Source organism: Arachis ipaensis, chromosome B2 (genome assembly GCF_059453495.1).
Source record: "Arachis ipaensis isolate K30076 ecotype BB chromosome B2, ASM5945349v1, whole genome shotgun sequence".
Classification (NCBI taxonomy): domain Eukaryota; kingdom Viridiplantae; phylum Streptophyta; class Magnoliopsida; order Fabales; family Fabaceae; genus Arachis; species Arachis ipaensis.
Genome location: NC_142437.1, coordinates 44526000 through 44538293, shown reverse-complemented (window position 1 = coordinate 44538293; position 12294 = coordinate 44526000). Strand labels below are relative to the sequence as shown.

The following is a 12294-nucleotide window of genomic DNA, read 5'->3' as shown; positions in this document are numbered from 1 at the left end:
TTCATATGAGCAGGAACAAAGATAAAGGCATACTTGTTCAAGCTGATCCTGAACCTGAAAGGACCTTGAAGAGAAAGCTAAGAGAAGCTAAAGAACAATTCTCTTTAGAGGGCCTAACAGAACTCTTCAAAGAAGAAGAAACCATGGCAGCCGAAAACAACAACAATGCCAACAATGCAAGGAAGGTGTTTGGTGACTTTACTGCACCTACTCCTGATTTCTATGGGAGAAGCATCTCTATCCCTGCCATTGGAGCAAACAACTTTGAGCTTAAGCCTCAATTAGTTTCTCTAATGCAACAGAATTGCAAGTTTCATGGACTTCCATTGGAAGATCCTCATCAGTTCTTAGCTGAATTCTTGCAAATCTGTGACACTGTCAAGACCAATGGGGTTGACCCTGAAGTCTACAGACTTATGCTTTTTCCTTTTGCTGTAAGAGACAGAGCTAGAACATGGTTGGATTCACAACCTAAGAAAAGCCTAAACTCTTGGGAAAAACTAGTCAATACCTTCTTGACAAAGTTTTTTCAACCTCAAAAATTGAGTAAGCTTAGAGTGGAAGTCTAAACCTTTAGACAGAAGGATGGTGAGTCCTTCTATGAAGCTTGGGAGAGATACAAGCAATTGATCAGAAGGTGCCCTTCTGACATGCTTTCAGAATGGAGCATCATAGGAATCTTCTATGATGGTCTATCTGAACTATCCAAGATGTCATTGGATAGCTCTGCTGGAGGATCTCTTCATCTGAAGAAGACGCCTGCAGAAGCTCAAGAACTCATTGAAATGGTTGCAAATAACCAATTCATGTACACCTCTGAGAGGAATCCTGTGAATAATGGGACAACTCAGAAGAAAGGAGTTCTTGAGATTGATACTCTGAATGCCATATTGGCTCAGAATAAAATATTGACCCAACAAGTTAATATGATTTCTCAGAGTCTGTCTGGAATGTAAGCAGCAACAGGCAGTACTAAGGAAGCTTCCTCTGAAGAAGAAGCTTATGATCCTGAGAACCCAGCAATGGAAGAGGTGAATTACATGGGAGAACCCTATGGAAACACCTATAATCCTTCATGGAGAAATCACCCAAATCTCTCATGGAAGGATCAATAGAGACCTCAACAAGGTTTCAACAACAATAATGGTGGAAGAAACAGGTTTAGCAATAGCAAACCTTTTCCATCATCTTCTCAGCAACAGACAGAGAATTCTAAGTAGAGCCCCTCAACCATTGTCTCTGATCTAATCAAAACCACTCAAAGTTTCATGACTGAAACAAGGTCCTCCATTAGAAATTTGGAGGCACAATTGGGTCAGCTGAGTAAAAAAATTACTGAACTCCCTCATAGTACTCTCCCAAGCAATACAGAAGAGAATCCAAAGAGAGAGTGCAAGGCCATAACCACAACCCACACGGCCGAACCTGGAGAGGAGGAAGAGGCAGTGATCTCCACTGAGGAAGACCTCAATGGACGTCCACTGGCCTCCAAGGAGTTCCCTAATGAGGAACCATGGGAATCTGAGGCTCACACTGAGACCATAAAGATTCCATTGAATTTACTTCTGCCATTCATGAGCTCTGATGAGTATTCTTCCTCTGAAGAGGATGAAGATGTTACTGAAGAGCAAGTTGCTAAGTACCTTGGAGCAATCATGAAGCTAAATGCTAAGTTGTTTGGTAATGAGACTTGGGAGGATGAACCTCCATTGCTCATCAAAGGACTGGATGACTTGACTAGGCAGAGATTACCTCAAAAGAGACAAGACCCTGGAAAGTTCTCAATCCCTTGTACCATAGACACCATGACCTTTGAGAAGGCTTTGTGTGACCTAGGGTCAAGCATAAACCGTATGCCTCTCTCTGTAATGGAGAAGCTAGGGATCATTAAGGTACAAGCTACTAGAATCTCACTGGAGATGGCAGACAATTCAAAGAAACAAGCTTATGGACTTGTAGAGGATGTCTTGGTAAAGGTTGAAGACCATTACATCCCTGCTGATTTCATAGTCCTAGAGACTGGGAAGTGTATGGATGAATCCATCATCCTTGGCAGACCCTTCCTAGCCACAGTAAAAGCTGTGATTGATGTTGACAGAGGAGAATTGATCATTCAAGTGAATGGAGACTCCCTTGTGTTTAAAGCTCAAGGATATCCCTCTGTCACCATGGAGAGGAAGCACGAAGAGCTTCTCTCAATACAGAGTCAAACAAAGCCCCCACAGTCAAACTCTAAGTTTGGTGTTGGGAGGCCACAACCAAACTCTAAGTTTGATGTTGAACCCCCACATTCAAACTCTAAGTTTGGTGTTGGGAGGTTCCAACATTGCTCTGAACATCTGTGAGGCTCCATGAGAGCCACTGTCATGCTATTGACATTAAAGAAGCGCTTGTTGGGAGGCAACCCAATTTTTACTTATCTATGTTAAATTTCTATTTTTTATTGTTATTTTATGTTTTCTGTAGGTTGATGATCATGTGAAGTCACAAAAACAATTGAAAAAGCAAAAACAAAGTGAAAAATAGAATGAAAAACAGAACACCCTGGATGAGACAGTTACTGGCGTTTAAACGCCAGTAAAGGTAGCAGAATGGGCGTTAAACGCCCAGTCTGGCACCATTCTGGCGTTTAACGCCAGAAATGGGCACCAGACTGGCGTTTAACGCCAAGAATGGGCAAGAAGATGGCGTTAAACGCCAGAAATGGGCAGCAGCCTGGCGTTTAATGCCAGGATTGGCAGAAAGGGGCGTTTTACACGCCACTTGGTGCAGGGATGAGATATCCTTGACACCTCAGGATCTGTGGACCCCACAGGATCCCCACCTACCCCACCTCTCTCTCTCTTCTTCACCTATTCACCAATCACCTCAATACCTCTTCCCCAAAAACCCTTCACCTATCAAATCCCACCATTCTCTTCACTACTCACATCCATCCTTCATAAAACCCCACCTACCTCACCATCCAAATTCAAACCACTTTTCCTTCCAAACCCACCCATAATGGCCGAACCATACACACCCCTCTCACCCCTATATAAACCCATCTTCACTCCTTCATTTTCACACAATCTAAACACCAATTTCCCCCTTGGCCGAAACACAAAGCCCACTCCATCTCCTCTATTTCTTCTTCTTCTACTCTCTTCTTTCTTCTTATGCTCGAGGACGAGCAACCTTCTAAGTTTGGTGTGGTAAAAGCTAAAGCTTTTTGTTTTTCCATAACCATTTATGACACCAAAGGCCAGAGAAACCTCTAGAAAGAGGAAAGGGAAGGCAAAAGCTTCCACCTCTGAGTCATGGGAGATGGAGAGATTCCTCTCAAGGGTGCATCAAGACCACTTCTATGAAGTTGTGGCCAAGAAGAAGGTGATCCACGAGGTCCCTTTTAAGCTCAAAAAGGGCGAATATCCGGAGATCCGACATGAGATCCGAAGAAGAGGTTGGTAAGTTCTCACCAACCCCATTCAACAAGTCGGGATCTTAATGGTTCAAGAGTTCTATGCCAATGCATGGATCACCAAGAACCATGATCAAAGTGTGAACCCGGACCCTAAGAAGTGGCTTACAATGGTTCGGGGGAATTACTTAGATTTTAGTCCGGAAAATGTAAGGTTGGCATTCAACTTGCCTATGATGCAAGGAGATGCACACCCATACACTAGAAGGGTCAACTTTGATCAAAGGTTGGACCAAGTCCTCATGGACATATGTGAAGAGGGCGCTCAATGGAAGAGAGATTCAAGAGGGAAGCCGGTTCAACTAAGAAGGCATGACCTCAAGCCCGTGGCTAGGGGATGGTTGGAGTTCATCCAACGCTCAATCATTCCCACTAGCAACCGGTCCGAAGCTATTATAGACCGGGCTATCATGATACATAGCATCATGATTGGAGAGGAAGTGGAAGTTCATGAGGTTATATCCCAAGAACTCTACAAGGTGGCGGACAAGTCCTCTCCTTTGGCAAGGTTAGCCTTCCCTCATCTCATTTGTCACCTTTGCAATTCGGTTGGAATTGACATAGAGGGAGACATTCTCATTGATGAGGACAAACCCATCACTAAGAAAAGGATGGAGAAAACAAGAGAACCTCATCAAGAGCATGAGGAAATTCCTCATCATGAAATCCCTGAGATTCCTCAAGGGATGCATTTTCCTCCACAAAACTATTGGGAGCAAATCAACACCTCCCTAGGAGAATTAAGTTCCAACATGGGACAACTAAGGGTGGAGCACCAAGAGCATTCCATCCTCCTCCATGAAATTAGAGAAGATGAAAGAACCATGAGAGAAGAGCAACAAAGGCAAGGAAGAGACATTGAGGATGCTCAAGCACTCCATAAGATCTTCAAGAGGAAGAACAAGCCGCCATCACTAAGGTGGACCCGTTCTTTAATTTCCTTGTTCTTTATTTTCTGTTTTTTGAAAATTGTACTCTATGTTTATTTATGTTTGTGTCTTTATTACATGATCATTAGTGTCTAAGTGTCTATGCCTTAAAGCTATGAAAATAAATCCATCACCTTTCTTAAATGAAAAATGTTTTTAATTGAAAAATAAAAAGAAGTACATGAATTTTGAATTTTAAAACAGTTTAATTATTTTGATGTGGTGGCAATGCTATTATTTTTCTGAATGAATGCTTGAACAGTGCATACTTTTGAATTTGATTGTTTATGAATGTTAAAATTGTTGGCTCTTGAAAGAATGAAAGGAAAAAGAGAAATGTTATCTGATGATCTGAAAAATCATAAAATTGATTCTTGAAGCAAGAAAAAGCAGTGAAAAGCTTGCAAAAAAAAAAAGCAAGCAGAAAAAGCCAATACCTCTTTAAACCAAAAGGCAAGGGTGATAAAAAGGATCCAAGGCTTTGAGCATCAGTGGATAGGAGGGCTCACAGGAATAAAATCCTGGCCTAAGCGGCTAAACCAAGCTGTCCCTAACCATGTGCTTGTGGCGTGAAGGTGTCAAGTGAAAACTTGAGACTGAGCGGTTAAAGTCGAGGTCCAAAGCAAAAAGAAGAGTGTGCTTAAGAACCCTGGACACCTCTAATTGGGGACTCTAGCAAAGCTGAGTCACAATCTGAAAAGGTTCACCCAGTTATGTGTCTGTGGCATTTATGTATCCGGTGGTAATACTGGAAAACAAAGTGCTTAGGGCCACGGCCAAGACTCATAAAGTAGCTGTGTTCAAAAATCAACATACTTAACTAGGAGAATCAATAACACTATCTGGATTCTGAGTTCCTATAGATGCCAATCATTCTGAACTTCAAGGGATAAAGTGAGATGCTAAAACTGTTCAGAAGCAAAAAGCTAAAAGCCCCGCTCATCTAATTAATACTGATCTTCATAGATGTTTTTGGAATTCATTGTATATTCTCTTCTTTTTATCCTATTTTATTTTCGGTTTCTTGGGGACAAGCAACAATTTAAGTTTGGTGTTGTGATGAGCGGATAATTTATACGCTTTTTGGCATTGTTTTTAGTATGTTTTTAGTATATTTTAATTAGTTTTTATTATGTTTTTATTAGTTTTTAAATAAAAATCATTCTTCTGGACTTTACTATGAGTTTGTGTGTCTTTCTGTGATTTCAGGTATTTTCTGGCTGAAATTGAGGGACCTGAGCAAAAATCTGATTCAGAGGCTGAAAAAGGACTGCAAATGCTGTTAGATTCTGATCTCCCTGCACTCAAAGTGGATTTTCTGGAGCTACAGAAGCCCAATTGGCGCACTCTCAATTGCGTTGGAAAGTAGACATCCTGGGCTTTCCAGCAATATATAATAGTCCATACTTTGCCCGAGATTTGATGGCCCAAACAGGCATTCCAAGTCAGCTCAAGAATTCTGGCGTTTAACTCCAAAATTGGCACAAAAGCTGGAGTTAAACGCCCAAACTGGCACAAAAGCTGGCGTTTAACTCCAAGAAAAGTCTCTACATGAAAATGCTTCAATGCTCAGCCCAAGCACACACCAAGTGGGCCCGGAAGAAGATTTCTGCATTAATTACCTATTTCTGTAACCCTAGGCTACTAGTTTTCTATAAATAGGACCTTTTGCTATTGTATTTATATCTCTTTTACACACTTTCATATACTTTCATAGTTCTTTTCACGTTTGGGGGCTGGCCTCACGGCCATGTCTAGACCTTGTTCTTATGTATTTTCAACGGTGGAGTTTCTACACACCATAGATTAAGGTGTGGAGCTCTGCTGTTCTTCATGAATTAATACGAAATACTATTGTTTTTCTATTCAACTCAAGTCTATTTCTTCTCCAAGATATTCATTCGTTCTTCAACTTGATGAATGTGATGATCCGTGACACTCATCATCATTCTCACCTATGAACATGTGCCTGACAACCACCTCTATTCTACTAGCAATGGCTTGAATGCGTATCTCTTGGGTTTCTGATCTAAGATTGGAACCTTCGTGGTATAGGCTAGAATTAATGGCAGCCATTCCTGAGATCTGGAAAGTCTAAACCTTGTCTGTGGTATTCCGAGTAGGATCTGGGAAGGAATGACTGTGACGAGCTTCAAACTCGTGATTGTGGGGCGTGTGACAGACGCAAAAGGATCAATGGATCCTATTCCGACATGATCGAGAACTGACAGCTGATTAGTCGATGTTGTGACAGAGCATCAGGACCATTTTCACTGAGAGGACGGGATGTAGCCATTGACAACGATGATGCCCAACATAACGCTTGCCATGGAAAGGAGTATGAATGATTGGAAGAAGGCAATAGGAAAGCAGAGGTTCAAGGGGAACAAAGCATCTTAATACGCTTATCTGAAATCCACCAATGAATTACATAAGTATCCCTATCTTTATTTTATGTTTTATTTATCTTTTAATTATCAATTCTCCATAACCATTTGAATCTGCCTAACTGAGATTTACAAGATGACCATAGCTTGCTTCAAGCCGACAATCTCCGTGGGATCGACCCTTACTTACGTAAGGTTTATTACTTGGACGACCCAGTGCACTTGCTGGTTAGTTGTGCGGAATTGTGACAAAGTGTGATTCACGTTTGAGAGTACCACCTCCCAACACCAAACTTAGAGTTTGAATGTGGGGGTTTTGTTTGACTCTGTATTGAGAGAAGCTTTTCATGCTTCCTTTCCATGGTTACAGAAGGAGAACCTTGTGTCTTACAGTTTACAATGTCTGCAAACCACAGAGCTTCCTGAATAGCAAACAATTGCTCATCCGGAAAGGTTTCAGAGATCTCAGTAGGAGGGAGGGATGCTCCTGCTACTGGTTCTATCCGGGACAGGTGATCAGCTACTTGATTCTCTGTCCCTTTTCTGTCTCTTATTTCTATATCAAACTCTTGCAGAAGCAACACCCATCTTATGAGCCTGGGTTTTGAATCCTGCTTTGTGAGTAGATATTTAAGAGCAGCATGGTCAGTATACACAATCACTTTTGATCCTACTAAGTATGATCTAAACTTGTCAATGGCATAAACCACTGCAAGCAATTCTTTTTCTGTGGTTGTGTAATTTTTCTGGGCATCATTTAAAATGCGGCTAGCATAATAAATGACATGCAGAAGCTTGTTATGCCTCTGTCCCAGTACTGCACCAATGGCATGGTCACTGGCATCACACATTAGTTCAAATTGTAATGTCCAGTCTGGTGCAGAAATAACTGGTGCTGTGACCAGCTTAGCTTTCAGAATTTCAAACGCCTGCAGACACTCTGTGTCAAACACAAATGGCGTGTCAGCAGCTAGCAGATTGCTCAGAGGTTTTGCAATTTTTGAAAAATCCTTTATAAACCTCCTATAGAATCCTGCATGCCCCAGAAAGCTTCTGATTGCCTTAACATTGGTAGGTGGTGGTAATTTTTCAATTACCTCTACCTTAGCTTGATCTACCTCTATTCCCTTGTTCGAAATCTTGTGCCCAAGGACAATCCCTTCAGTCACCATAAAGTGACATTTTTACCAGTTTAAAACCAGGTTAATCTCTTGGCATTTTTTCAGAACCAGTGTCAGGTGATCAAGACAGGAGCTGAATGAGTCTCCATATACTAAGAAGTCATCCATGAAGACTTCCAGAATATTTTTCACCATATCAGAGAAAATAGAGAGCATGCATCTCTGAAAGGTTGCAGGTGCATTACACAGCCCAAATGGCATCCTTCTGTAGGCAAATACTCCAGATGGACATGTGAATGCTGTTTTCTCTTGATCCTGGAGATCTACTGTAATTTGGTTGTAGCCTGAATAGTCATCCAAAAAATAGTAATAATCCTGACCTGCTAGTCTTTCTAGCATCTGGTCTATGAATGGTAAAGGAAAATGATCATTACTGGTGGCTGTATTGAGCCTTCTATAGTCAATACACATGTGCCACCCTGTAACTGTTCTTGTAGGAACCAGTTCATTTTTTTCATTATGATCCACTGTCATGCCTCCCTTTGTGGGGACAACTTGGACAGGGCTCACCCAGGGGCTATCAAAAATAGGATAAATAATCCCAGCCTCCATTAACTTGGTGACTTCTTTCTGCACCACTTCCTTTATGGCTGGATTTAGCCGCCTCAGTGGTTGAACCACTAGCTTAGCATCATCCTCCAATAGGATCTTGTGCATGCATCTTGCTGGGCTGATGCCCTTAAGGTCACTTATGGACCACCCAAGAGCTGTCTTGTGTGTCCTTAGCACTTGAAGTAGCGCTTCCTCTTCCAGGGGATTTAAAGCAGAGCTTATGATCACTGAAAAAGTGTCACCTTCTCCCAGAAATACATATTTCAGGGATGGTGGTAATGGTTTGAGCTCGGGTTTAGGAGGTTTTTTCTCTTCCTGAGGAAGTTTCAGAGGCTCTTTCAATTCCTCTGAATCCTCCAGATCAGGCTGAACATCTTTAAAAATGTCCTCTAGCTCTGATTCGAGACTCTCAGTCATATTGACCTCTTCCACCAGGGAGTCAATAATATCAACGCTCAGGCAGTCGTCTGATGTGTCTGGATGTTGCATAGCTTTGACAACATTCAACTTAAACTCATCCTCATTGACTCTCAGGGTTATCTCCCCTTTTTGGACGTCAATGAGGGTTCGTCCAGTTGCTAGGAATGGTCTTCTTAGAATGAGAGTTGCACTCTTGTGCTCCTCCATTTCCAGCACTACAAAGTCAGTAGGGAAGGCAAATGGCCCAACCTTGACAATCATGTCCTCAATTATGCCTGATGGATGGAGCCATCAGTAAGTTGAAGACAGATCCGGGTTGGTTTGACCTCTTCAGTCAAGCCAAGCTTTCTGATAGTGAATGCAGGGATTAGGTTGATGCTTGCCCCAAGATCACATAAAGCTGTCTTGGTGCAATTACCCTCTAATATGCATGGTATCATAAAGCTCCCGTGATCTTTAAGCTTTTCTGGGAAGCTTTTCAGAATGACTGCATTGCATTCTTCAATGAGGAGAACTCTTTCAGTTTCTCTCCAATCCTTCTTATGACTCAAGATATCTTTCATGAACTTGGCATAAGAGGGTATTTGCTCAAGTGCCTCTGCAAACAGAATCTTTATTTCAAGAGTCCTGAGATAGTCTACAAAGCGGGAAAATTGCTTATCCTGCTCCTCTTGGCAGAGTTTTTGAGGATAAGGCATCTTGGCTTTGTATTCCTCAACCTTGGTTGCTGCAGGTTTATTTCCTACAGAAGTGGTTGGAGAAGCCTTTTTAGAGGGGTTATTATCAGCACTTGTGTGTGTCTGATCCCTCACTGGCGTTTAAATGCCAGGGTTGGAAGCTTGATTGGCTTGGACGCCAACTTCCTACCTGTTTCTGGTGTCTGAATGCCAGAAATGAGCTTCCATTGGGCGTTTGACGCCAGCTCCTTGCCTGTTCCTGGCGTTTAAATGCCAGAACTGCGCGTGGGTTGGGCGTTTAACGCCAACCTTGCATCCTTTTCTGGCGTTTGAACGCCAGATTTATTCCTCTCTGGGCCCTTACTGTCCTCAGAGGGATTTTGGATAATATTTTGCTCATCCTCTGTCAGTTGTTCTTTTCTTAGCTTTCTGTTACTCTGAAGTGAGGTATTTAATGTTTTTCCGCTTCTTAATTGAATTGCCTGGCACTCTTATGTTATCTGCTTTGATAACTGCTATTTTGTCTGATTCAATTGTGCCTCCATATTTTTATTAGCATTTTTAGTGTCTTGTAACATCTCCTTGAATTCTGCTAGCTGTTTTGTTAGAAAGCACAATTGTTGATTGAGTTCAGCAACTTGTTCTGGAGGACCAAGTTCAGTAGACACTACTTTGGCTTCTTCTTTTATGGAGGACCCACTACTTATGTACAGATGCTGATTTCTAGCAACTATATCAATAATCTCTTGAGCCTCTTCAATAGTTTTTCTCATGTGTATAGATCCACCAGATGAGTGGTCTAGAGATATCTGAGCTCTTTCTGTAAGCCCATAGTAGAAGATGTCTAATTGCACCCACTCTGAAAACATTTCAGAGGGGCATTTCCTTAGCATCCCTCTGTACCTCTCTTAGGCATTGTAAAGAGATTCATTATCCTCTTGTTTAAAGCCTTGGATGTCCAGCCTTAGCTGTGTCATCCTTTTTGGAGGGAAATATTGATTCAGGAATTTGTCTGATAACTGTTTCCATGTTCTTATGCTTGCTGTGGGTTGGTTATTTAACCACCTTTTAGCTTGATCTTTTACAGCAAACGGAAACAGTAACAACCTGTATACATCCTGATCTACCTCCTTGTCATGCACTGTGTTATCAATTTGCAAGAACTGCACCAGAAACTCAGAAGGTTCTTCCTGTGGAAGACCGGAATACTGGTAATTTTACTGCACCATGACAATGAGCTGAGGATTTAGCTCAAAACTGCTTGCTTTGATGGGAGGTATACAGATGCTACTCCCATATGCAGCAGTAATGGGGTTAGTATATGACCCCAGAGTCCTTCTGGACTGTTCATTACCACTTAGGTCCATGATGGAGAAAGGGAGATGACGCGGATTGCAAATAATTTTTTTTGAAAACCGAAATTAAAATAAAATAAAATAAATGAAAAATTTACTATATTTCCAAAAATTAGAAGAAAAAGAAATAAAAGAAAATTGAAAACTAAATTAATTAATTAAAAAGATTTGAAAAAGATGTGTGTGAGGATTTTCGAAAAAAAATGAAGGGAGAGAAATTGGTTAGGAAATTTTGAAAAAGATATGTCTTAAAATTAAAGATACTTGTAAGAAAATAAAATAAAATAAAATAAATAAAAAAAGAAAAAATATGAAAAAGATTTGATTTTAAGATTTGAGATTAGAAAAGATAAGATAAGTTAGGTAAGAGAAGATAAGGAATTTAAATTAAAAAGTTTTGAAATTTAAATTTTAAATTTGAAAATTAAATTTTGAAATTTGAAATTTGAAATTTGAAATTTTGAAAATTAAAATTTGAAAATTGAAATTTGAAAGTTGAAATTTGAAAGTTGAATTTTGAATTTTCGAAAAAGTCAACAATATAAGATAAGGATTTGAAAAAGATTTAAATTTTGAAAAGATTTGATTTTTAAATTTGAAAATTAGATTTTGAATTTTAAATTTTGAAATTTGAATTTTGAAATTTTGAAAGTTGAAATTTGAAATTTGAAAGAAGATAAGATAAAATTTTGAAAAAGATATGATTTTTTTTGAAAAAAATTTGAATTTTGAAATTTTTAAAACTAAGATATGATACAATAGAAATTTTAAAATAAAAATCTGAATTTTTTTGAAAAAATTTCGAAATATTTGCTCAAAAATAGTTAGAAAAAATATTTTTTTTGATTTTTGAATTTTATGATGAAAAAGAAAAACACACAAAAGACACACAACTTAAAATTTTTAGATCTAATGCTCCTTGTTTTCAAAAATTTTGGAGGAAAAACACCAAGGAACACCAAACTTAAAAATTTTAAGATGAAAACACAAGGAAGACTCAAGAACACTTTAAAGACTCACAAGAACAACAAGAACATGAAGAAAGAACACCAAACTTAAAATTTTTAGAAAACCAAAATAAAATTTTTGAAAACTAAAGAAAAGTTAACAGGAGAACACCAAACTTAAAGTTTGGCACAAGATTTATTCAAAGAAAAATTATTTTTGAAAAGATTTTAGAAAGAAAATTCCCAATTACCAAGAACATAAGCACACTGCTCTAGCCAATTGAGCTATAAATTTAAAGTGTTTTAATAAAGGTATTTAATGTATAAATTTTTATTTTTAATTAAATTTTTTTTGGATACTAATAATTCGAAAATGCACAAGAAAA

The 12294-nt window shown here is 39.5% G+C and overlaps 1 non-coding gene across 1 annotated transcript; it reads right to left on the bottom strand.

Annotated features, from left to right (window-relative positions):
• Positions 1-548: 548 nt before the first annotated feature.
• On the bottom strand, positions 549-656 carry LOC148573809 (small nucleolar RNA R71). The gene has a single exon (XR_015906873.1). It is a non-coding gene; the product is annotated as a small nucleolar RNA R71 (small nucleolar RNA).
• Positions 657-12294: the final 11638 nt, after the last annotated feature.